We start from the raw sequence: 24783 nt of genomic DNA on the forward strand, positions 1-24783 counted from the left end.
GGTACATTTTTTAATCAATCGTACAAGTTCAGATTCATTTCATACAAGTATTTTTAGGTATACACAAACTATTACTTCTTTTAGACGAGCTTAAGAAAATGATTCAACAAAAGCTTAAAATTCAATACTTTATGAGCGATGATGACAAAAGTTTTAGAGATCATAGGTGCTGTTATAAATTGCTGTAATAAGAAGCTGATTAAACTTAAGTTTTAATTTGAATTTGAATATAACTTTACTATTCTAATAGCAATGAATAAAGATGAAGGCTCTCCTATTCAGGCGAAATACAGTGATTAACACAAACATAGCTACTGTATGTTTTTATATTATATCTCCTAGAACGTCAACAATCTGCCCGTGGGCAATAAGTATTATTATATGATTTCAGTTATATAATATAACTATCCTGACATATAGAAGATCACTTCAGTAAGTGATTTTCTGTACAACTTATAATCTAAATCTAATTCTAGATACTATACTAACTTATTTTAAAGTATATCCTAACTTATTCTAAATACTATTCTAACTTATTCTAGAGTCTATTCTATGTGTCTATTAATTAGTTCGTATGGCGGTTTTCGTTTGACCCGTATACTTCACTGTCATCGCACACATTTAACTGTTTGGCGAATGCATTGGGATGCACTAATAGCTTTCAGAGTATTTTGCACTAACAGTCCGAATCACACTCGCTATGGGTTCTAAGGGGATATCACGCTGAATCAGTTTGTTGGACACGTAATATGGGGCATCGACGATGACTCGTAACACTTTATTCTGGAACCTCTGGAGGATACCTATATTAGATTTGCCAGCAGTACCCCATGGTTCAATACCATAGGTCTAAATGGGTAAGTATTGACTTATACAGCTAAACATTGTTATCTGTTGAGCCAGTACATTTGGTTTAATTAAACAACAAGTTGTTTGCGTTTTGTCACTTTATGTTTTTTCCATGTTAAACGTCGATTGAAATGCATTTCCAGTTATTTAACGTTGTCTGCTTGCGTTCAGTTTATTCATAGTTCATGATTATTCAATTTTACATTTGTTTTTTTGGCCTGGAGCGGGGAAGGGGAATCCTGTTACGGATACCTGGTCGGGAAGACCCGCAGGAATTAGCGAGTTGGACTGGTTATGTGGAGACTGTCTCTGGGCTACCCACTAAACCCCACCATATCAGCTGATCCAATGACCTTAACTGATACTTCTTACTGCTAGTAAGGAGGGTGCCCGTAACTGGTAAAATCGTTAAGAGGCACAAGGGCTAGGCAAGGACGTGGTGTCGTTATCACTCCACGCAGCTTGCGTTACATGAGTTAATCGCTCGCCGGAGAAGGTCGAGACAATTTGGAGTTAGAGCACGACGGGGAAGTGTCGACTGTGATAGAATTAGGCCACGAAGAGCCGAATGAGTTATTGACCTAAAATATTGGCCGGATCGGTAATACGACTCTTGTCCGAGAGACGAAGAGTGGAGAATTATTTCGAGTAGAGCTCGGATATAATATCCTGAACTTGAGGACGTCTGTTTCTCTATGAATTTTATTGTTCCTGACGAAACATGCGGCATTGATTATTCTCCTGAGAATTTTGTTTTGAAAGACGTTCCATCTGGTTAGGCGAGACGTATTCTAGACAGACACTGGTGCCACACACTGAACAACTGATCGAACCAGCATCTTGTACAGGAGGGAGGTTTTTCTACAAATGGTGAATGTCACATGCCTAAGTTTTATCTCATTTGCTTTGATACTCCACGTTTTCAACCACAATTCGACTTTGTTAAGATGAAGTTGGGGGTTTCTTGTGGCTGATTGGTTCCCTGTGTGATTGGTTTGTTATGGTTCCTTATGTGATGTTAAAACTTCTGTATCGTCAGCATATATTGCAATACTAGTGGTTCTTGAGGTCAGTAGGTCAGCTGTATACTATAGATATAACAATGAGCCAAGAACTTGGCTCGAATATATTGCGAGTAGGTCAGTATATTCGTCACCCTGTTTGATATTGTATCTTAATGTATTGAGAAGAGACTAACTAAAGACCCAGATTAAAGTGATAAATGAAAAGTTTCTAGATTGGCTGCATGATTTGATAGCAATTATCAAGAAAGGATCGCTCTGTAACAATCATGTTAGCCCATCGGGGAGCTGAAACAACTAAGAATAACGAGTATATAAATAATATTTATTCACAGGATTTAGCGAATCTGAAATAAAGACTCAAGAGAAGCGTAGGTTTTAATCAAATATGCGATGATAGCTGTAAATTAGCAAGTGTGTAAAATTTCTGTGCATTGATATGTTTGCATTGTAGTATAGTTTCGAGACCAATGGTACTAAGGCGATTACATTTACAATTAATGTAAATATAACTATCGTGGTTGGGTAATTAAGTCTAGTAAATAATATATGTGCTAGATGTCAGATATACAGTTTTATATATGCTTATTGTTTTTGTTTAATTATTTTTTTATATCAGATATTATTTTTAATAATAAATAATAAATAATAAATACATAGTGAGTCACAGTCAACTGTCGAAATAATTTGAAGCAGGAGGAAGTGCGCATGTGTTATTTTCAACTAACCAGTTAACAAAACCATGATTTCAGTGACGTCTGACGTATTGTCGATAAATAACGTCTGGATACGGTCGTCGCCGCTACCATTTCCTATCCCTGGACCGTATGGATACGGTCTGGAAGTTCAAGGTCGGTCTCGCTATCGGTATATCTCGCACGGCCGTAAAACAGGAAGTAAAACCTGAAGTGTATCAGTCGAGTAGAGTTCTCGGTAACCCGCCAACCCTTCGGGGCCTTTATGGTTTATGGACCAATCAGCGCTTTTATCTAAATTAAAAATCGTCATCGGGCACGTTTCCGGTAGTGTTTGGAGTAAACCCGCAATTATTTACGGCGATATTCATCTAGTTGATGCTCGTAATTGTTGAGTACGTGTAAAAGAAATGCACGTTTTACAAATTGTATTTTCTTGAAGTTAATTTGTATTATCGATCTGATTTTTGTGGAATGGCTGTACAATGGGCGCTGCATCCACTAATGGATAGAGTTGAAAACTATCAAAATAATAGTGCTTGTATTTTCTACATCAATGTGAGTTTTTCCTTATTCGTAATCTTGGATTAAAACAAACTATTTTTCTCCTGATGATATTAAGGTCTAGAATTCAATCTATATAAACTAAAGCCACCTTATTTTAGCATATGTGTTTAGAGTAGACAAGAACTTGCATTAACTTTATCAAGAAATTCGATAAAATATCCATTTTAAAAAAACATAAAAATAAAAAGTCCAAACGTAAAATATTGAATGAAATATAAATCTCAGAGAATATTTAGTGATAGTGAATAAAACAAAATGAAAGTCATGGTGATGGAAGAAACAGATGTAATAAATATCCAAGTTGAAGATGTAATAATAAAACATGTAAATACATTTAAATATTTGGTTATAGAAATCAGAATTAATAGAATCTAAAAGTTGGAAATGAATGACAGAAATGGAAAAACCATGAATTCGTATTTCCCTATAAATAGAAAATTCACTAACAAAAAATATTAAGTACAAACTAAAAAACAATTTAAGTACCAACTAACAACATTCGGTTGAGAGAAGCGAATACTGTCGAAAAGATATAAGAAGCAGAAATGAAATATCTCAGAAAATTCAGGAGCATAACGAAGAATGACTGCGTGAATTGTAAGGAAATAAATGATGCCAGATTGAATCAGATTGAATCAGCAACCAACAAGTCAAGAATAGCCCAAATTGGAAGGACTTTATACATTGAGCAAGAAAGAATAGAAAGATGCTTTTTGAGTATATTCATTCTATTTGTTAGATTTATGTATTATGAGATAGGCTTCGGGCACTAGTTGTTAATGCCGGAATTTCATGGGTTGATGAGATAGTAGCAGATGTGGAAGAGCATTTGGACAGTCCTCCAGATTTTAATTTTATAATGAATATATGGAAAACAGTCACATCTTGTATTATTTGTTCTGATGATAAGATCAGATAACAACAACAGTATAGTTCTCGAAGAATTAGGAAATTTGTCGTAAATTCTGCTGTATCGGTGACATCAAGTGACAAAAGAAAGCATTGATGTGAGCAACGAGGAAGAGATTCATTAATGCTAAGTCTAGAAAGTCTGGAAAATGGCGAGATATATTTTTAGAGATTCCTCCAAATAGCTTTTGCTCCAAAAAGCATCCATTATGTAGCCTAAGTATTGCATCACACTATTTTTTTTTAAGTATTAAGACCGAATTTTTAAAACTGATCATTGAAAATCGTTATTGTTAGAATGTTAGCATTAGTTGTTATTTCTAATGGTGATGACATCATTTAATAAAAGCTATATTGAAGAAAGCTTTGTAGTCTTATATTATGGTATGAAGTTAGTTTTTTTTTGATAAAATGACATTTTACCAACGAAATTCTAATTAATAGGTATTATGAGGTATTACTTGCAATGGTGTGAAGTTGGGGATCATCAGGTTGTTCATGTTCGTGGTAATGTTCTTTGTGTTTTCAACTATATTATGAGAGTGCCTGAAAGATAAAGTTCAGAAAAGCAGAAGCTATTATTCTGGTTAAGCGATAGCATACAAACTATACTTATTACCGCTATATTTCCCTTACTTCACCAATAAAGGGTGGAAAACTACTCATAAACTAAAGCAAACAGCAAGATACTAGAATTTTCCATCTACCAATCTCCTTCTATTCCAAGTTCAGGCAATTTTATATAATTCTATATATATTCTATATAATAGATAGAATAGATTACGTTTCGAATTAAGAAACGAAAAACCTTTATGCTATATTATTAAAACTATAGCTCAATTAATTGATTGACTTGTTGGATGAAAATAAACTATGGAAGACAAAAAGAACTTACTAAAAGCGAGCATATATTGAGGAAATACTAGCGAAAAGTTTTTCTGTATACACCTGTCTAAAACTAGATAGTTAGTAGTAGGATAACCATGAGCTTCTCCCGAAGGATGAACGTGCTCTGGTTTGCATTGAGTGTAACACAGTTAGACATATTTTACTCGAATACAGGAAATACACAAATAAAATACTAAGTTTCGGGATTGGTCACATCTTGGAGGCTTGTCTTACACTGCGAACTTTGAATAGATTGATGGCATTCAAATCAGTACCCCTGATTTTTAAACAGAAACTTAACCTTTCCTGTTAGGGCGGGTTTTAGCAGGTCGTAATTTAATTATAATCTAGTATATATACACATGTGCTTTCAGTTTGTATTCTTACAATTTTATACCTTTTTATATATACACTCACTTTATTTATGTACATAATAGTGCTATATATTTGTCTACTTACACTCGACTATCTTTATTTGTACACCGATTTATTCTATATACATTGTATACTGTTGAGATCTAGTTTATAATTAATAATGCACTTTATCAACATTGTAAAATATGTTTGTAAAGAAATTATATAAACATCGATCCTAACAAGTCCGAGAGGCTCGTTATTTAATAAAATTATATTACTCTCTATCTAATTTGTTTCTTAATTTGTTTTCTTATCTTAATCCAAAATTAGTAATAATTTACCCGTGAAGTAGAGGAAATATTTAATTTTAGCCTTATTGGACAGTGTTATTTAGTCACCTAAAAAGAATATCACATTCAAAAGAAACTTGTTAGAGGCGTCAGATTGGCGTGAGAACCATTGATCAATCTTACACCAATTTTTAAAATTAAAAGTACAATAAATCGCCAGTCCGTACTAATTACTCAAACCAAATCTAAGCTGTAATCCAAAATTCAGCTGAACATAGCAGTCATTGATAATTAAACCTTTGGATGTGTGGCGTGCTGAGAAACCGCGGCAAATACCATACATTATAACATATTTCAGGACTATAGTATTTGAAACTGTATGGACTTTTCAAATAAAATAAAATGCCGTTAATACCTCACACAGTTTGTTTAATTCATTTTAACTATCTACCTGCTTTTATTGAAAAACCTTATATTAGTGACCATCTAACAGGTCAATTGAAAAGTCCCCGGCCTATCATAGAAAAACACATTTTCTTGGCAATTTTTTTTTTATTTAACATAATTCTCTTCAAGTGTGATAGATACACTGACTATAGCGACCCTAAACCTTTTTGATACCATTTTTGTAGTATGATTTGTCCTTTGCTTCAAAATAGGCTTCAGTTTCGACGATCACCTCCTCATTCGACGAAAATTCCCTCCTAGCGAGCATTCTGTTGCGATCTGAGTAAAGGAAATAGTCGCTCTGGGCCAGATATGGAGAATATGGTGGATAAGGAAGCAGCTTGAAGCCCAGTTCATGGATTTTTGCCATCGTTTTCACTGACTTGTGACACGGTGCATTGTCTTGGTGAAGCAGCACATTTTCTTCAAATACGGCCATTTTTCGGCGATTTCGTCCTTTAAACGGTCTAGTAACGCTGTGTAATAGTCGCTGTTGATGGTCCTTCCTTTTTCAAGTTGGTTAATGAAAATTATTCCATGAGCATCCCAAAATACAGACGCCACAAACTTGCCAGCCGGCTGTTACGTTTTTCCACGCTTTGGAGTGAGTTCATCGTGTGCAGTCCACTCGGATGACTGTCCATCGGATTGCGGAATGAAATGATGGAGCCACGTTTCATCCATTGTCTCATACCGATGCCAAAATTCGGGTTTATTACGCTTGATCATCTTCAAAAACTGCTCCGTATCATCAACTTGTCGTTGTTTTTGGTCAAAAGTGAGCACCCACTTTGCACAGAGTTTTCTCATACCCAAATACTAGTGAATAGTATGATGTATACATTCAGTTCATATCTTTAGAGTGTCTGCTATTTCATTCAATTTCAACTTACGGTCATTCAAAATCATTTAGTGGATTATTTAAATATTTTCGTCGGTAACAACCTCTTTTGGGCGTTCACTACGTTCACTTTCTTCGGTGCTCATTTCACCACGTCTAAACTTAACATACTAATCCTTAATTTTCCTGGGGCAGTGTCCGGAAACTCGGCATGTAGGCAAATTTTTGCTGCAACTGTATTTTTTCCCTTCAAAGAGCAATATTTTATCAAAATGCGAAATTCCATTTTATCCATTTTTTTCACAATAACAAAAGTTGCTTCACTCAAAATGCAATTATTCACAAGCTAATGATCCGACAAATGAGCTGTCAAATTTATACACGCATCTTTTGAGAGTTAGGGCTAACTAGAAAACATATGGATTTAATGCTAGTAGTGCCATCTATGTGTCAGGCAAGGGACTTTTCAATTTTCGGTTATCAGGTTTGGAAGACATGGTGGCGTATTATATATGAACAAAATGTAGAATTTTAAAAAACTATAAAAATTTAGTGTTTTATGCAGACATATTTTTTGATTGCAAGAATGCAATAATCGATTGACTGACAGTATAATATTTTCTCTATGCAATTGATGTCTATAATGGTAAAGTTACTTTATATCTATCCGGCGCAACGCAGCGTTTTATTACATTTTGATACATGCGCCTGGCTCGTCAGAAACCACCGAAAATATATGTGTGCATTTATTGATTGGGAGAAAGTTCAAACTAACTGCGGGGTTCGACGGATCGTAAAATTGTAATATTAATGAGGAAGCGGGTAATATTTAACGAAGACAGGTTTCTCTGAATATTTCAACTCATAAATCGCACACATGAATGTTCGAAGGAGCTGTAACTTTATGATTACGAGTATAAAGTAACCGTTATCCGTTTATACGCGTGGTTCGAATGGCATAAAATTTAACAGGATGTTATTCCAGAATAAAGTATGAAGGATGATGGTCAATATATATTGGTATATTGGAAGTACGATCTCTATGAAGATATTTAGATGGTCAGGGCAATTTATGTCACCAGAAGTTTCTGAGGAGCCACAATCAACACCTTTACTAGCATAAAATACCTTCCTGACTATGCTAATGATACCAGAAGATCCAGAAAAGTCGTTTTCATTGAAAAATTATACTTACAAAGGGATCTTAAATGGGTGAATGTGACCATGCCTATTTATGCTACAGAAACACCAAAGGGATAGGTACAACAGGCAAATCATTAATTTCGATACTGCGGCAAAAATGACAGCTTAATTCAAAATTTCATTAATACTCTTTCGTCAAGAACATTATGGCGGGAGCTCTACAAAGACCTTTTGAACCCTGAACATTTATGGAAGGGTCTAAAGAGCACACATGAATATTCGAAGGAGCTGTAGCTTTATGATTACGAATATGGAGTAACCATTATCCATTTATACGCGTGGTTCGAATGACATAAAATTTAACAGGATGTTATTCCAGAATAAAGTATGAAGGATGATGGTCAATATGCATTGGTATATTGGAAGTACGATCTCTAGATATTTAGATGGTCAGGGCAAATTATGTTATCAGAAGTTTCTGAGGAGCCACAATCAACATATTTACTAGCATAAAATACCTTCCTGACTAGGCTAATGATACCAGAAGATCCAGAAAAGTCGTTTTCGTTGAAAAATTATACTTACAAAGGGATCTTAAATGGGTGACTGTGACCATGCCTATATATGCTACAGAAACACCAAAGGGATAGGTACAACAGGCAAATCATTAATTTTGATACTGCGGAAAAAATGACAGCTTAATTCAAAATTTCATTAATACTGTCTCGTCAAGAACATTATGGCGGGAGCTCTACAAAAACCTTTTGAACCCTGAACATTTATGGAAGGGTCTAAAGAGATTGAACAATAATAGTGTTTTAATTCTTTTATATATCAAAACTTATGGATTGTTGAATTAATTGTTGTTATTATTAATATTGTTATGTATTTTATTGTTAATATTGTTGTAATAATTAGTTGTTCCAAATCTGTCCATGTTAATGTTGTGTTGCAGTGAAATAATAAAAACCTAATTATATCACTTGATGAATTCCCGATTCCTCAAGCAGAATCAATTAAATACCTTGGCATATATCTCTATAGCAGGTTGAATCGGATACATCAGCGTAGACAAAAATCAGAGAGAATTAAACTAAACAAAGTCAAGCAACTGTACCGGTGAGTCGGAAGATACTCTCAACGTGACTTAAAATCAAAGAGAATGGTTTATCAGTCAACCATAAAGCCAATTTAGGAATATGCGGTTGCACTAAAACATCAAACCAATTACCATTAATTGTTTTGTAAATTTTAAAACAACTCGGAGATTTAAATGACCAATTATTAGCATGGGTTCAACGAGGCGATGAAAAAGCTAAATTATTTTCAGAATATTCAACTGACGTATGCCGACCGCATGATGGAGAATCTACAATAGATAAAAATCTTGTTTATCAGCCCGATGTAACTGTAAATCTAATTTCTTCAATGGTTTTTATTGTCACAGAAATTGACAATAAAAACCTCAAACCTAAAAAGAATTGATATTTCACTTGGGTTATTGAAAGAGCTCCTACGAAAAGAAATCGTCATGTTCAAAATCAAGCATCGACTGAAACATGTTTTGGAATGTCTTAAGGTTGCTCGAATAATTATGCTTGAAAAACCTGATAAACCGACAGAGCAAGTTGGATCTTACAGGCGATACTTACCTATGATATCAAAATTATTTGAGAAACTGTTGTTAAAAACGTATTGAACCATTTATAGAAACACCAGGTTTCCAGTTTGGATTTCAAAATTACCACTGGACAATCGACCAAGTGCATGGTGTAGCAGCAGTTGATCAATAGGCATTCGAAGAAAATAAATACTGCCCTGCAATATTCCTAGATGTCTTAAAATTATGACCGGGTATGGTATTTAAGATTAATCTACAATATGAACCAATTGCTACGGTGGAGTTACTGTCGACTGTCGGCATCAAATCTTTTCCAAAGCCAATTTAAAGTCTCACATGAAGATGGTAATGCTTCCATGCATACTGCGGGCAAAAAGGTTCAGTCTTGGATTGCGGAGTATCAAAATGTCACGAGTAGGTGTCCATTTCCAACATCATTGAACCAATTGGCGAACATTTTGGTACAATATCCATCTAATATATTTAATTACTCGACAACTATAGAGCATCCACCATACACCCAAAGTCTTGTTACGTTTCACTACTTTCATTTTTGTTTCATTTATTCCCATTATTACAAAATACTCTTAATGGTGTGAAGTTAGTTTCAGAAGGGTATTGTAAAACATATTTGGTTCAGATTTTTCTCAGAAACATTCTAACTAAAAATAATAAAATATTATCAACCAAAAGGGCACATATAACAGGTGGGTAAAAGGTGTTTGAAATTAATGTGAATAAATTTGCTTTGGAACACTCGAGAAAAGAAACGATAATACTTTTCGCCCAACCCTTTGTTTTGATTTATTTTTTGTATAATCGATATATTAAATAATTACCATGATGTCACATCAATCTTTCTCGCAATTCAAATATACTCGAAAAGTTAGATTTAAAATTTATCCGAAAGAATATCATAATCTGGCAACACTATTTCAAACTTTACTTAATAACAAATTCTGTAGGTTTATGCTTTATTTAAATAAAACTTATAACTTAACTAAAACTCTTATTTGTAACTACACTTTGAAACTGATATTATTTAGTTCTCTTTCAGCTCTGTTTTTATTATTTTGTTTTTATACATGCGCCAGGAACGACTGAAAAAAAATGAACGCTGCACATGAAGTATCTTATCGATTAGTTGGGAAGCTTAAACTAACAGAGATTGGGGGGATTGTAAAACCGGAGTTTTGATTAGTTTCGCTTGAAAAAACCGTAATAGAGGACTGTGTACATTTTATGATGTGATATTTAATTACTTTACATGTTATAACTTTAACAACAGATTTGATTTAAAATTCAGTCATGCTCTTTAGTAGTGTTATAAAGTTTATCATTACTCAATTGTCTTAGTATATGTATTTCATTTGTTATTAATATTTAAAGTATACAAGACTATATATTTGGTATAAGACAAATAGTAAAATAGTGCAACCCCGAAATCTATAGCTTTTGTCGATTTAAAAAATATTAGAGAAAAAATAGAATAACAAACACCCTGTATATATGAGCAAATAAATCGAAGTAATAAAATTGGAAGAATAATTCAAGAAAAATATAGGACGAATTCCAAAGCCGTCTTTGCAGACAATATAAAAAAAAACTTCGAAAATAAATCAGACAAGGCAGATGTTTAAGTCCAAACTCATTTATAGTATTAACATATAGAATAACAAAGAAATCACAAATAGACAAAACAGAACTAGATATAAGGTTTAAAAATATATAAAATATTAAATACCAGTAGGAGCTTCTGGAGGTGATGTAATAATAACAATTGCAGGCCAGGACACTAAATCTTCAATAGATGGCATATTATAGTAAAATAATATGAAATAGTAATGTATAAAGGCAAAATTAAATTAATGGCGATGGGAGAACCCCAATTATTAAATACCCAAATTCAGGATGTAAAAATAGATCATGCATTAGATCAGCAAATGCATTTAAATATCGGGATGTAGAAACCTAAAAAGTTGTTCATTTGATGTACAAAATATAGTATTTTAACTGTTTTTATTTAGAATTCAAAGTACAAGTTACAAAATACATTCAGGTGTTAACTGTACTATCAGACAGAGAGTTTATTTCTTCAGAAAAATCAGAAAATAACCTAAATAGACCTAGGAAATGTGTATCAGAGAAAACTTCATACAGAAAGGACCCAAGACAGGTAAAGAAAATGTTGGAACGAAATTATATTGTACTGCTGTTATTTTTATGCTTTGTATTATCGTTAAAAAATTTTGAATGTATGGAAATGGATTTCGAAGTCACCACTAGACAATCGACCAAATCCATAGAATAACAGTGGTTGATGAAAAGGCATTTGGAGATATGAAACGAAGAAATACTACCCTATAATATTCCTGGAGGATACCTCCTGGTAAGCTTTTGAACGGGTATGAAATTTGGGATTAATCTACAAAACGATCAACTTGCTACTGTCGACTGCTGGAATCATAGGTATTTGAAAGAAAATTTCTCGCATGAAAGGGCATTCTCAACACTTAAACTTGTTTGGGTTGCAGTTGCACAGGATAGTGTCTTGGTACTACTCCTGTATCTGCTCTAGATCCCTGATATTAAAACAACAAAAGAAAGAACACTATTTGGAATATTTGACGATGACATATTGTCATATCAAAAGATATATCTCTTCCTATAGCTGTAGAAAATGTGAAAGTAGCAATCAACAATATCCACAACTGGACCAAAAACTGGAAAATACTAATAGAACTTATTAGTTCCAAATCTGTCCATTTTAATTTCGTGTTGCGATGAAATGACAAAAAACTAATTATACCACTTGACGAATTCCTGATGCCTCAAGCAGAATCAGCTAAATACCTTGGCATATATATCGATAGTAGGTTGAATTAGAAACACCATCTTAGACAAACAGCAGAGCGAATTAGACTCAAAATCAAGCAACCGTACTGGTTAGTCAGAAGATACTGCCAACTTGACCCAAAATCAAAAAGATTGGCTTATTAGACAATCATAAACCCAATTTAGATCTATAGGGAAACATCATGTTAGACAAAAAGCAGAGCAGATTTGACTCAAAGTCAAACAACTGTACTGGTTAGTCGGAAGATACTCTCAACTTCATCTAAAATCAAAGAGAATCGGTCAATCATAACGTCGATTTGGACCTATGGGTTGCAAATATGGGGTCGCACTAAAACATCTCTAATCAACTAGTAATCCAACGCACCCGAAATAAAGTTTTACGATTAATTACCAATGCTTATCGCCACGTAACCAACGAAGAGCTGCAAGATGACCTCGAAATCAAATGCATAAACGAAGTGATCCAAGATTTCGGCTTAAAACATAAATTAAGTTTGCTAAATCATAGCAACGTGAAAGCAATACATCTACTGAAAGAACCAAACCACACGATCTTGTTTAGTGTATAACATTCGTAACTTTAGCTTAAGTAGCTTAGTTTTATTTTAATTTGGAATATATATAATAAGAGTACAACAGAACTTATTAATTATTTTTTATTATTAATTACATCTAATGTAAGATATAATTAATAATAAAAAATAATTTAAAAATATAAATGCATTCCTTTATATTTTGAACCCAGTTAAAAACTGAATACTAGACAAACTTATCTGCTGGGTCGAATGTTTAAACTAACACAGAACCGCTGGACCGTAAGAGTGGAACTCAAACGAGCTTAGTTCGAAAAAAAGCGATGATAAATGCATGTATACATATTTAGTGAGGGAGGTGGGTGGATATTTAATGAAGATAGAGCGTCCAGGCTAGACGCTTTAGCTCGCGGGACGCATCTGAAAAATGATTTTAACGTTTGGCGTCGCGCCAACGGCTGCATAAAACCAAAATCCATATCCGTCCCCCACGCGTTCTGGTCGTTCGTCCTAAATGAATTTAATTCCGATAAATATGCCGCAAACAATAAGCGCCGGCGAGGAGCGCGCGGACAAGAGGGTAGAAGTTGTCGGGCCGCCACAGTCGGCACATGACTGGAAATCCTTGCCAGATAGTCGATTCGATCTGTGTGGATACAGTATGCAGCGGACAAGTTCAAGGCCGTCGCTTACATCTGCATCGCTCTCGCTCACCATCGGGAAACACGAGAGGAATTTATTAAAGCCTTGGTTACAGCTTTCGGAATGTGCTGGAACAAATGTTAGAGTTTTGTTGAATTGAAAAATTCACATATTATTTATGTTATTAAGTGTTTGCATATCATACGATAATTTTTTCACTTTGTAAAGAGAGAATAATGTTCCATATATTTTTCATTTTTTATTCTTCCGTCATAATTTTCCAGTTTATCAAGTTTGCTTTAAAGAAATTGTGGACATAGGTCATCAAGATCATTAATGTATTCCCTGCCGCAACTTGTATATTCAATTTAGAGTCAGACAATATTTTCTCAATTCTCACTGTTAAGTACGAACGTGTAACCGAACTGGCCTGCCAAAGTCGTCCGGTTGTCAAACGTATGCAAAATTCTTCAAAACAATAGAGATAAAAGGTTATAAACCGACAAATGTTGTCTTAACGCTTTGCTTGTCTTGATAACTTTCAAATCGTTGCTTATTATTACTGTAATTGAAAATTACGAAGCCAAACAGAGCAGATTGCGTTTCTAATCAGTTAGTTTGAACAGGAACGAGATCATGGAGGCCCCCTCTTGCCAAAAAATTGGTTAAAGTGTAAGTATTTATATTGTTGATTTATTGAAAATACTTTTTAGCATGTTGCAGCTGCTCTGAATATTAATATGGACAAGGTCACTGAAATATCTCAAAAAATGAAAACAAATGAATGAAATGACGGAACTACATAAAAGAGAACTTAGAGCTCTAACGCATAGGTGGTATGGAAAGGAGTTCAATGTTAATATAATCAAACACAACCCTAACCTATAAATTATAATAACTGTATACTTAATTGTATTTTTAAGTCCTTCGATAATATATGTATTCGATCCACTGTAACGTTAATATAAATTATATTGGTTAAAAGTATTTTTATTTAATTATTTCATTTGAAATAGAATTTTGTTGTACGTCAAAGCCAAACTGAACTAAAACTCAGAGTTGGTACGACAACATAGCGATGATTTGACGTCACAAATCTAGATGACGTATCTTCAAGATTTCTTTGGATAGACTATAGTATAGCGTGTTTGAAAGGTCATATTTCATAAAATGTTCTAAATAAAAAGTTACTCAATCAAAAATTATATTTTTGAAAAAGGACATTCCAGAAGGAAATTTGTCTCGTATTTTCTTGTTACTTCCAAAAATAGAAAAACAGTTTATATTTATTGAAAATTGTGTGGTGTTTATGGTGATATATGTTTAAATACGTATTTGTTTCAGATATTTATACTAATATTACTAGACGAATAGTCATTGAATCAAGATTTTGTAATTAAAAAAAAGTATAATAATCATCATCAGGTTACGTTAAGTGCTATCCAATGAGGCTGATGATAAGAACACCATCGCCGTCTTCTTCTTCAGCGTGCTGACGTTCACTTTGTCGTTCTTCACGTCGTCGTCTTCGTCATCGCCCACCAACTTTCTCTTGCCTTGCAGCTGGATACGACGGATTTGAATTTGGCGCGCAGTGACTCGCGGGATCATCTCCCCATTCGTGAACAGTTTCGGCGGCTTCATGTTGAACCAGACGCCTTCAGCTAGCTCGGAATCGTCATGGGCCACGCACCTGTCCACCTGGCTGGGCTCGGCGTAGGCGAACGATTTCTCCTCGTCTCCTTCGTTGTCCGCGCAGTGACAGGTTTTTAAAATGGGAAAAGGGGCACCGCTCATGATGGAGAGTGTTTTCTGAACTTGAATTTGGAAGATATCGGGCTGTTGGAGTTGTGTCAGCGACGTTTAATGGTGACGTGCTTGATGTCAAGATGAGTGACGTCTTTGAGTATCAATGTCAATCAAAAATTGTTATAATATCATTTAAATTATAATGGAAATCCTATAACTTTACACAAACAACCATATAAAAGAACCATGAATTAATTTCAAAGGATTTTTGTATAACTTTTTGAGAAATTAATACAGTTTGCCCCAAAAGAAACTACACGAAAGATTAATTTATCCTAACACGAAAGTAGTGTACCATAATAAACTAGATTTTGTTTCGTCGGATTATCCGTGGGTTTATGTACCAAGGTTCGACTCTATGCAAACTCATCGTGCTTTTAGAATGTCATACAAACGTAGTGCACTTTTTGGAGCTCTTTCGCCAAGAACAAGGCCTTATTCGCTCACTCAATGGTACGCAGTAGTGTTCGTTTCAAAGAGCTTGGCTATGATGGACGATTCCTAGAGAGTGGAAAAAATTGTACCGCCAACCGCAACGTAATCAAAATTTAATAAATCTATCACTTACATTTTTTGGGACACCCTATATGTCATTGTTCCTTAAATTATTGTTCACCATTAGCTATTTATTATTATATTTCTGTTTTGATTTTATATCTCCATCAGTATATGATTTTTAAGTCGAAAAAAAAAACAAACCTTCTCTTGAGGCTATCTTTCAAGAGCTCTGGGAATCTTCATAAAAATAGAAGTACTGCTGCTCTATATCGTGCAGCATCGATCGCAGATCGCAAGACGCAAGGTTGTCGTGAATTGTCCAATATCTCTTCCACTGTAATAATAACAATTTATGAAGATGGTTTCTAGAAGTATGTACTGTTAGATTAACCAGGACATATTTTGTCAACTGTATTGAATCTTCTTTGGTAAATAAGTTAAGTCAGTTTAATAACAACAACACTCTTTAAGACGTAGTTATAGATTTTTAACCGACTTCAAAAAAGGAGGAGTATATATGTTCGCCTATTTCTCCGTCAATTATGGACCGATTGTCAAAATTCTTTTGTTATTCGAAAGAGTGCACCTCCAAAGTACTTCCATTGTAACCAAGTTAGGATCTGTCTGGGGGAAATCGAAAGTTTTCACATATTTTTTAATCTAACATAATCAGATATTTGTGTATAACTGCTGATCTGATGTGATGGAAAATCGGGAGCAGTTCAGTGTAAAGGCCATTCAGTTTGCTTTTTAAGCACTAACCATATCCTATAAAAAGATGTAGAAATACCGCAGACAATATAAAGGCAACACAAAGGGCAATAACCCAAACAATACAAAATAATAATATAATATTGTGCCACAATATACACAAAATTGAATTAACAAAACAAATCTAATTTTTTACTCGGCACCGACTTCAAATAGATAAATAGATTTAGGTAGGTATTAAGCTAAATTGTGTGTATATAGTAGAATATAAAATACGTGTAGTAGATAGGTGAAATGAGTTTTCTGTTTATTATTATCTATTTATTACAACTATTATTATATACATATTTGTTCCAAAGCGTTTTTTTTGTGTTAAAAAATGTAGTTGGATTATTTTTTGCATTTTAGTGAGTTTTTTATTTTTTTTTCGGAGTCCGTCCAATTTTTTTGTTAAAAATATTTTTTAAACATCTAATATCATATATCATATACCAACTCAAATTTTTCAGAACTAAATTAATTAATTATAGGAATATATCGTAAGAATGTGATAAGAATGTATTGGGAATATGATAAAAGGTACTTAATTGCCTGTATGATATGGGAGTATAAAACTCAGAAAAAAAAGGGCAATAACTCAAACAATACAAAAATAATAATATAATATTGTGCCATATACACAAAATTAAATTAACAAAACAAATCTAATTTTTTACTCGGCATCGACTTCAAATAGATATATAGGTTTAGGTAGGTATTAAGCTAAATTGTGTGTATATAGTAGAATATAAAATACGTGTAGTAGATAGGTGAAATGAGTTTTCTGTTTATTATTATCTATTTATTACAACAATTATTATATACATATTTGTTCCAAACCTTTTTTTTGTGTTAAAAAATGTAATTGGATTATTTTTTGCATTTTAGTGAGTTCTTTATTTTTTTTTGGAGTCCGTTCAATTTTTTTGTTAAAAATATTTTTTAAACATCTAATATCATATATCATATACCAACTCAAATTTTTCAGAACTAAATTAATTAATTATAGGAATATATCGTAAGAATGTGATAAGAATGTATTGGGAATATGATAAAAGGTACTTAATTGCCTGTATGATATGGGAGTATAAAACTCAGAAAAAAAGGGCAATAACTCAAACAATACAAAAATAATAATATAATATTGTGCCATATACACAAAATTAAATTAACAAAACAAATCTAATTTTTTACTCGGCACCGACTTCAAATAGATAAATAGGTTTAGGTAGGTATTAAGCTAAATTGTGTGTATATAGTAGAATATAAAATACGTGTAGTAGATAGGTGAAATGAGTTTTCTGTTTATTATTATCTATTTATTACAACAATTATTATATACATATTTGTTCCAAACCTTTTTTTTGTGTTAAAAAATGTAATTGGATTATTTTTTGCATTTTAGTGAGTTCTTTATTTTTTTTTGGAGTCCGTTCAATTTTTTTGTTAAAAATATTTTTTAAACATCTAATATCATATATCATATACCAACTCAAATTTTTCAGAACTAAATTAATTAATTATAGGAATATATCGTAAGAATGTGATAAGAATGTATTGGGAATATGATAAAAGGTACTTAATTGCCTGTATGATATGGGAGTATAAAACTCAGAAAAAAAGGGCAATAACTCAAACAATACAAAAATAATAATATAATATTGTGCCATATACACAAAATTAAATTAACAAAACAAATCTAATTTTTTACTCGGCACCGACTTCAAATAGATAAATAGGTTTAGGTAGGTATTAAGCTAAATTGTGTGTATATAGTAGAATATAAAATACGTGTAGTAGATAGGTGAAATGAGTTTTCTGTTTATTATTATCTATTTATTACAACAATTATCATATACATATTTGTTCCAAAGCGTTTTTTTTGTGTTAAAAAATGTAGTTGGATTATTTTTTGCATTTTAGTGAGTTCTTTATTTTTTTTTGGAGTCCGTTCAATTTTTTTGTTAAAAATATTTTTTAAACATCTAATATCATATATCATATACCAACTCAAATTTTTCAAAATTAAATTAATTGATTATAGGAATGTATCGTAAGAATATGATAAGAGTTTATTGGGAATATGATAAAAAGTATTTAATTTCTTATATGATATGGGAGTATAAAAATCAGAAAAAAAAGATTGAAAATGATTAATTAAGGTTGAGGAAACAGTAATATCTATTGTCCATATGATTTTGAAGTTGTATATTTGTAGTAACCCCTATTCAGTAAACTCATACTACAGTGCGTTTAGAAAAAGCAGCACATGAACAATAAACATTACATATAAAGCTTTATTAGCTTACTCCGACAAAATGTATTGCATTTTTGAAATGGAGATTCTATAAGACAATTTACGTTATATTTTGCTTCTGTTGGTGAACAACGTACTGCGAGGTATTGCTGAGTGATGGTACATTTGTAAAGACAAACTGCATAAATACCTGGAAAAAATCTATAGGTTCTATAAGGACTATGACCAAAGACATGTATAGAAGCTCTATCAGTCTATCAATGATGAGATTCTCTAGCTCCTTGATAGTGATAGCTTAGTTAGAAAATTAAAAAGAACAAAACTATTTGTCTAGACCCATCTAGAACCTAAAGTTTAGTTAGTTCATCTAGTTTAGTTAAGTTCAGTGCAGTTCAGTTCAGTTCAGTTCAATCAAGTAGAACTCAGTGCACGTTAGAAATAGTGACATAAATGTTAAGCCCAAGTGCCTATCGTAGAACTTTTTAATTTTAAGATTGTGGCAAATTAGGATAAAAGAAATAACAGGTGGGGCAAATGTCACACCTGTTATCATTTTGATTGCGAGCCATCTTGGTTTGATTTAGCTCAGTTTCGTTTTAACCACTGTGTTGTGTAGATGTCCAAATTTTAGTATGGATAAATGTACTTCACAGGAACGGGCAGAATTAGTGATAATATTTATTGAAAATAATCGCTCTCTTATTGCTACTCAGCGGAAATGTCGTAAAAAATATCCTAATCGTTCAGTACCTCACAAAGTCACAATTTATCGTTTACATGCGAATTTTCGATAGTATTGTACGACAGCAGATAGGCCTCATTCCGGAAGACAATGGATGTCTCGTAACGCTGAAAATGTGGAAAAAATTCCAGAATCATCAATTCGGAGACGTGGTTCCCAGTTACACTTTTCTGCACGTAATTTAAGGCGAATTTTGAAAACTGATTTGAAAATGTTCCCGTACAGAATTTAATTAGTCCTAAGACTGCTAGTAAGACACCCTGATCAACGAGATTTTCGTCTAAATTAGTAAAGAGCGACGAAGCCCATTTTCTGCTCGGTGGTTACGTCAATAAACAGAAAAGCAGATTTCGGGAACACACAATCTTCAATTAATTCATGAAACATCATTGCGTCTATTATAAACAACTGCATGGTGTATTTATACTGGAAACATCATTGGTGCCTATTATTTTGAAAATGACCAATGACCAGACACTTCAATTGACTTCAGTCTACCAAGACAATTCAATTATTGAATGACGTTTTCCCATGAAGACTACTTTTGCGAAGTGGCGACTTAGCATGGCCAGACAGATCTCCGAATTTAACAGCACCAGACTTTTTCTTATGAGGTTTTTTAAAGTCGAAAATTTATGTGAATAAACCCCAAATGATTCAATATCTTAAAAACAATATTCGTCACGAAATGGAAGAAATTCAACCTCAGATGTTGCAGGATGTCATGAAAAATATCCTAAATAGAGCCGAAAGTTGCGAATGGCAAATCCCGGTCACCATTTAGCCGATATAATTTTTCAATCGTAAGAAACAGAAAACTTAAAGGCCGAAACTTTTTGTGAAAACCAAACTTACTTATCTTGTCTCTGAGCAAAGTTATAGGCAATCAAAATGGTATTGGGCCTTTTGCCTTACGTATTTTATTAGTGTTAATTTACTAGATTGCCAAAATTAAAAAATTAAAAACATAATTTACTTTTTTATAATCCTGAATTTGTACTTGATTAGTGTTTAACTCAAATGAAGCGAATGAAAGTGAAAGTTAAAATTAATATGAAGAAAAAACCGCAATAATTTTCCACAACCCCATTATTTCCTCTGGTTACAATATTCTTCGGTATATTAAAAGGCCCGATATATTATAACATCGATTTTTTTCTTCAGCCTCTATGGCCGGCTCTAGACCCTCAAAGGGTTAAACTATATTTCAACCAGCTCGACAATTTAGGTCGTGCGGACTCATTGTATCGTTCGTTGGCACGGGGGTGGGGGGGTTGACTGAACCTGCAGTTTCCGCCCTGGACTGCGAATAAAAAATCTGGAGGACCGCCTTGTCGGAGCCTCACCAAGGCCTTGGCCCGATGCCAACGGGTCAAAACGTGTCGCGTTTTGTTAATTTTTAACCGGATTCTTTGTTTACTACAAAGATGCACACATCCCCCCTCGCGAAAACTCGTTATTTCTACTATCAATAATTCATCGCTCTTCGGATTGTGCTTGGTTCGGGTCTGTATCGTCGTGAATAGGTTGCGGTGGTCGTGGCAATGTCGACTGTTGAAGCGAAAGACGACAGTAAAAAACCGACACATCCATGCCTATACAAGCTAGGATACATTAAAAATCATCTTGGTCCGGTAGAAATTGAATATTCTCAGTGTTGCTTGCACCAAATGTTGAGAATTTAGAAGGGTATCTTAAATAGGCGCATGCGATACAGTATTTTAGTTCATTAATTATCCGCCAGGTGGCAGAAATTTGACACTCTCTTCGCACTCTGATTGCTTAGCTCTGAAGCTTATTCCAAAAAATAAGAAGGCGTAGTGTAAGTATGTTTATATTTGGTGGAAGTAATCAAAAATTTACTGGATATTTTGGACTTTTTTGGTAATTATATGCTTCCTATAGAAACAATTTGATTTATGTACAAATAATTTCGGTTTATTTTTTTTTGACAAAGCTTTTGTTGAAATCGTCTCTTTCATTACTGACAAAGCAAACTTAAAAAAAGTATAAACTTACGTATTAAATATCCTTATTTTTTTAACTTAGTTTGTTGTTTTGTTAGTGTTCCTTTTTAGTTAAATTGACTTGTTTAAATCTCAAGACATCTCAAGTGTTGCGTCCCTGGATGTAGTACCATTTCAAATAGAATACCCAGCTTTCCTAGGGATTCTGCTCCATGTCAGAAATGGCTTTTAGCAATTAATAATGAAAAACTGATGGGAATCTCTTGTGAGGTCTTAAATTAGAGCAAAAGGGTTTGAAATGTACATTTGTATAAGATAACTAGAAACCAAAATGTAGAAGAGCATTATTTAACAGGGATATGGTTTCCATTTTAGCTATGGCACAGAAGAAAGAAAACATTGATCCAAATATGTTAGGAAATGTGAGTTGAACAGTGAAATTATTAAAGCCCGGCATGATGATTGACTGTTTTATTGAATTTCCAGTTATTCATAAAACTTAACAAGCAGTCTGTCCAATAGTTAAATCACCAAATGCCTCTATTTTTCAAAATGATCAATGTTTTGAGCATTCTGAACGAGACATAATTAGAAAGATAATAGTAGGTGTTGTTTGTTTTGGTGGAGGAGACAAGTGAACAGAATAGCCAAATGCAAAAATGAAATATTTTTTATTGTAATATTTAAATATAACATAGCTCATATGGATGATGTACAATTATATAGTTACAATAAATATTTGGCCAAGAAAGTATTTAAAAAAACATTTCAAAATCAATAGTCTTCAACATATATATTGTACTGTACTCTATATTTGGCAGAATTTTATTTAAGATAATATAAAATGTTCCATATTCTATAGTTTATAAAATTTTGTACATTTAAAAGTAAAAGCGTTGTGTTAAGTCTGTTATATTACGTTTTAATCTATTGTTAGAGAATTATATGAATTTTCCTTCGATATAATTGTAATGTAAATGATGCATATATTTAAATAAAATGTATTTTTAAGCTTATATTGCATTTTTATTAATAAAATATTTTAAATTTCCCGCTATTCAAATTGTCAGTCGCACCCTCTGGTGGCAAAGTAATCCTAAACTTGTTCACAGATTATATATGGGAGATACACTTCTAATTACCCTGAGTTTTGCGGTTGTTTGGGACATCGTGAGTAGCTCTGTGTCTTAATTATAATCAAACTTCTGATATCGGCATAGCATTAGTCTTCAAGACGTAAAATATCCTCTGTATGATTTTTTAAATTAAATGGTAATGTTCATAAGTTTTATATTCACCTATATATACCATACAGGTATATATAGTAAAAATGACCTTTAATAACAATAAGATGACATTAATTTACAAAACATTTAAAGAAAAATACAGTATAATATTAAATTTTTAATTATAAATTAAAGGATATCCTAACGATCCTAACTATGCCATAAACATTTACTAAACCACCACATATTTGTATAATACAAATGTATTATATATAAATACAATTTTATAACTTCCTTGTAGATACATTTCTTTATGCTTCTCGCACTATTTACTAATTAATTACAATACAATAAAAGTTGGAATAGAACATTTTTCCAAATAAAGGCAAGGTCAATATATTTAATGGACAAAGGTCTTACCCACTAAAAACCATCACCATATTTAATGAAATCAAGACTCAAGTACCTAAAAACTCAATGATGTTAATATTTTATGTTTTTTTTTATGTATATATATCTCTCAGGTATTTTCTTTTGATTCTTATTAGATCTGCTTTTCTCTTCTTTGATATTTTGGAAGATTACTCTTTGTTATCAACCAATTATACAGATGTACTTGCTACAATACTTTTCCAAATAACTACCTCTTCAGGATTAATAGAATACAATCTTTTCCTTTACTTCTGCAATATCTATAAACTGGACGATTAATTGATATTGCTTAAATATATAAAATATACAAGTTTCGATTGTCTAGAGCTGCACATGCACACTTGTTCTAATCTAGCCTGACAATTTTCACAAGTACGCGTCCTTTTCTATATACACCTTGTTGTTTATCACAGTTGTGGTTAGAAGTCATTTATAGGTTAAATTTATCTTAAGTAAAGGTAAGAATAAAATATGGTCATGTCTACTAAGACTGGAAGGCGGTTTCAGCGAGATGGGGTGACAGTACACATAGTTCGTTCAACAACTCAATTATTGAATGATGTTTTGACACGAAGACTCATTTCGTGATGTGGCGATTTAGCATGGCCGCCAGATATCCGGATTTAACAGCACCAGATCTTTATTTATGGGGTGTTTAAAAATAAGAAGTTTATGCGAATAAGCCCCAAACGATTTAACATCTTAAAGACAATATTCTTCACGAAATTGAAGAAATTTAGCCTCAGATGTTGCGGGATGTGATGAAAAATGCCTTCAGAAGAGCCGAAAGTTGCATAGCGAATCGCGGTCACCATTTAGCCGATATAATTTTTCAATTATAACGAAAAAAAGACCAAATACACGTTTTATGAAAACAAAACTTACGTATCTTTTCTTTGATCAAAGTTATGGTCAATCAATATAGTAGCAGGATTTTTGCGGCACGTTCTATTTGAAGAAATTTTCTTTAGAAACTTGAATAAAGCTGGAACTTGTTTCTTGCTAGACCCATTGTTTTATTAAATAAAAGTACAGGAAAACAAGAAAAAATCAATATCTAGAAATCCGGCTTTACTATACGATTTAGTAATAATCATGGCTACCTTCCCAATAAAAATAAACTGAAAATTACGCGTAATACTGCCGATTAATATGATAGCATTTACACAGATTTCAAACGGAATCTGACTAATTTTACTATCAGATGCAGCTACGGTTGTAGCCCGTCTACATTTACGTTGGCGATAAATCAACGCGCAAGAATTTATCGGAAATTGCAGGGCGAAATAGAGGCCTGTCCAAGGTCTGTTCTGATTTAACTCTCTACATTGCAGCGGTTACCGCAAACAATTCAGGTCGGCTGGGGCCGAGCTGGACGCGTATTGAAGAAGAATGATTTATTGTTGGTAAAAGTAATGAGCTATTCAGCTGTCATAAAT

The 24783-nt window shown here is 33.0% G+C and overlaps 1 protein-coding gene across 1 annotated transcript in view; it reads right to left on the reverse strand.

The window, feature by feature from the left end:
* The window catches only part of LOC143192694 (neuropeptide SIFamide receptor), a 211728-nt gene that overhangs the window by 94683 nt on the left and 92262 nt on the right, over positions 1 to 24783 (reverse strand). The gene's annotated exons all lie outside the window — the stretch shown is intronic.

This window comes from Rhynchophorus ferrugineus, unplaced genomic scaffold (assembly GCF_030347505.1).
Source record: "Rhynchophorus ferrugineus isolate W39M unplaced genomic scaffold, kcgeb_rfMv2 rfM1, whole genome shotgun sequence".
Taxonomy (NCBI): domain Eukaryota; kingdom Metazoa; phylum Arthropoda; class Insecta; order Coleoptera; family Curculionidae; genus Rhynchophorus; species Rhynchophorus ferrugineus.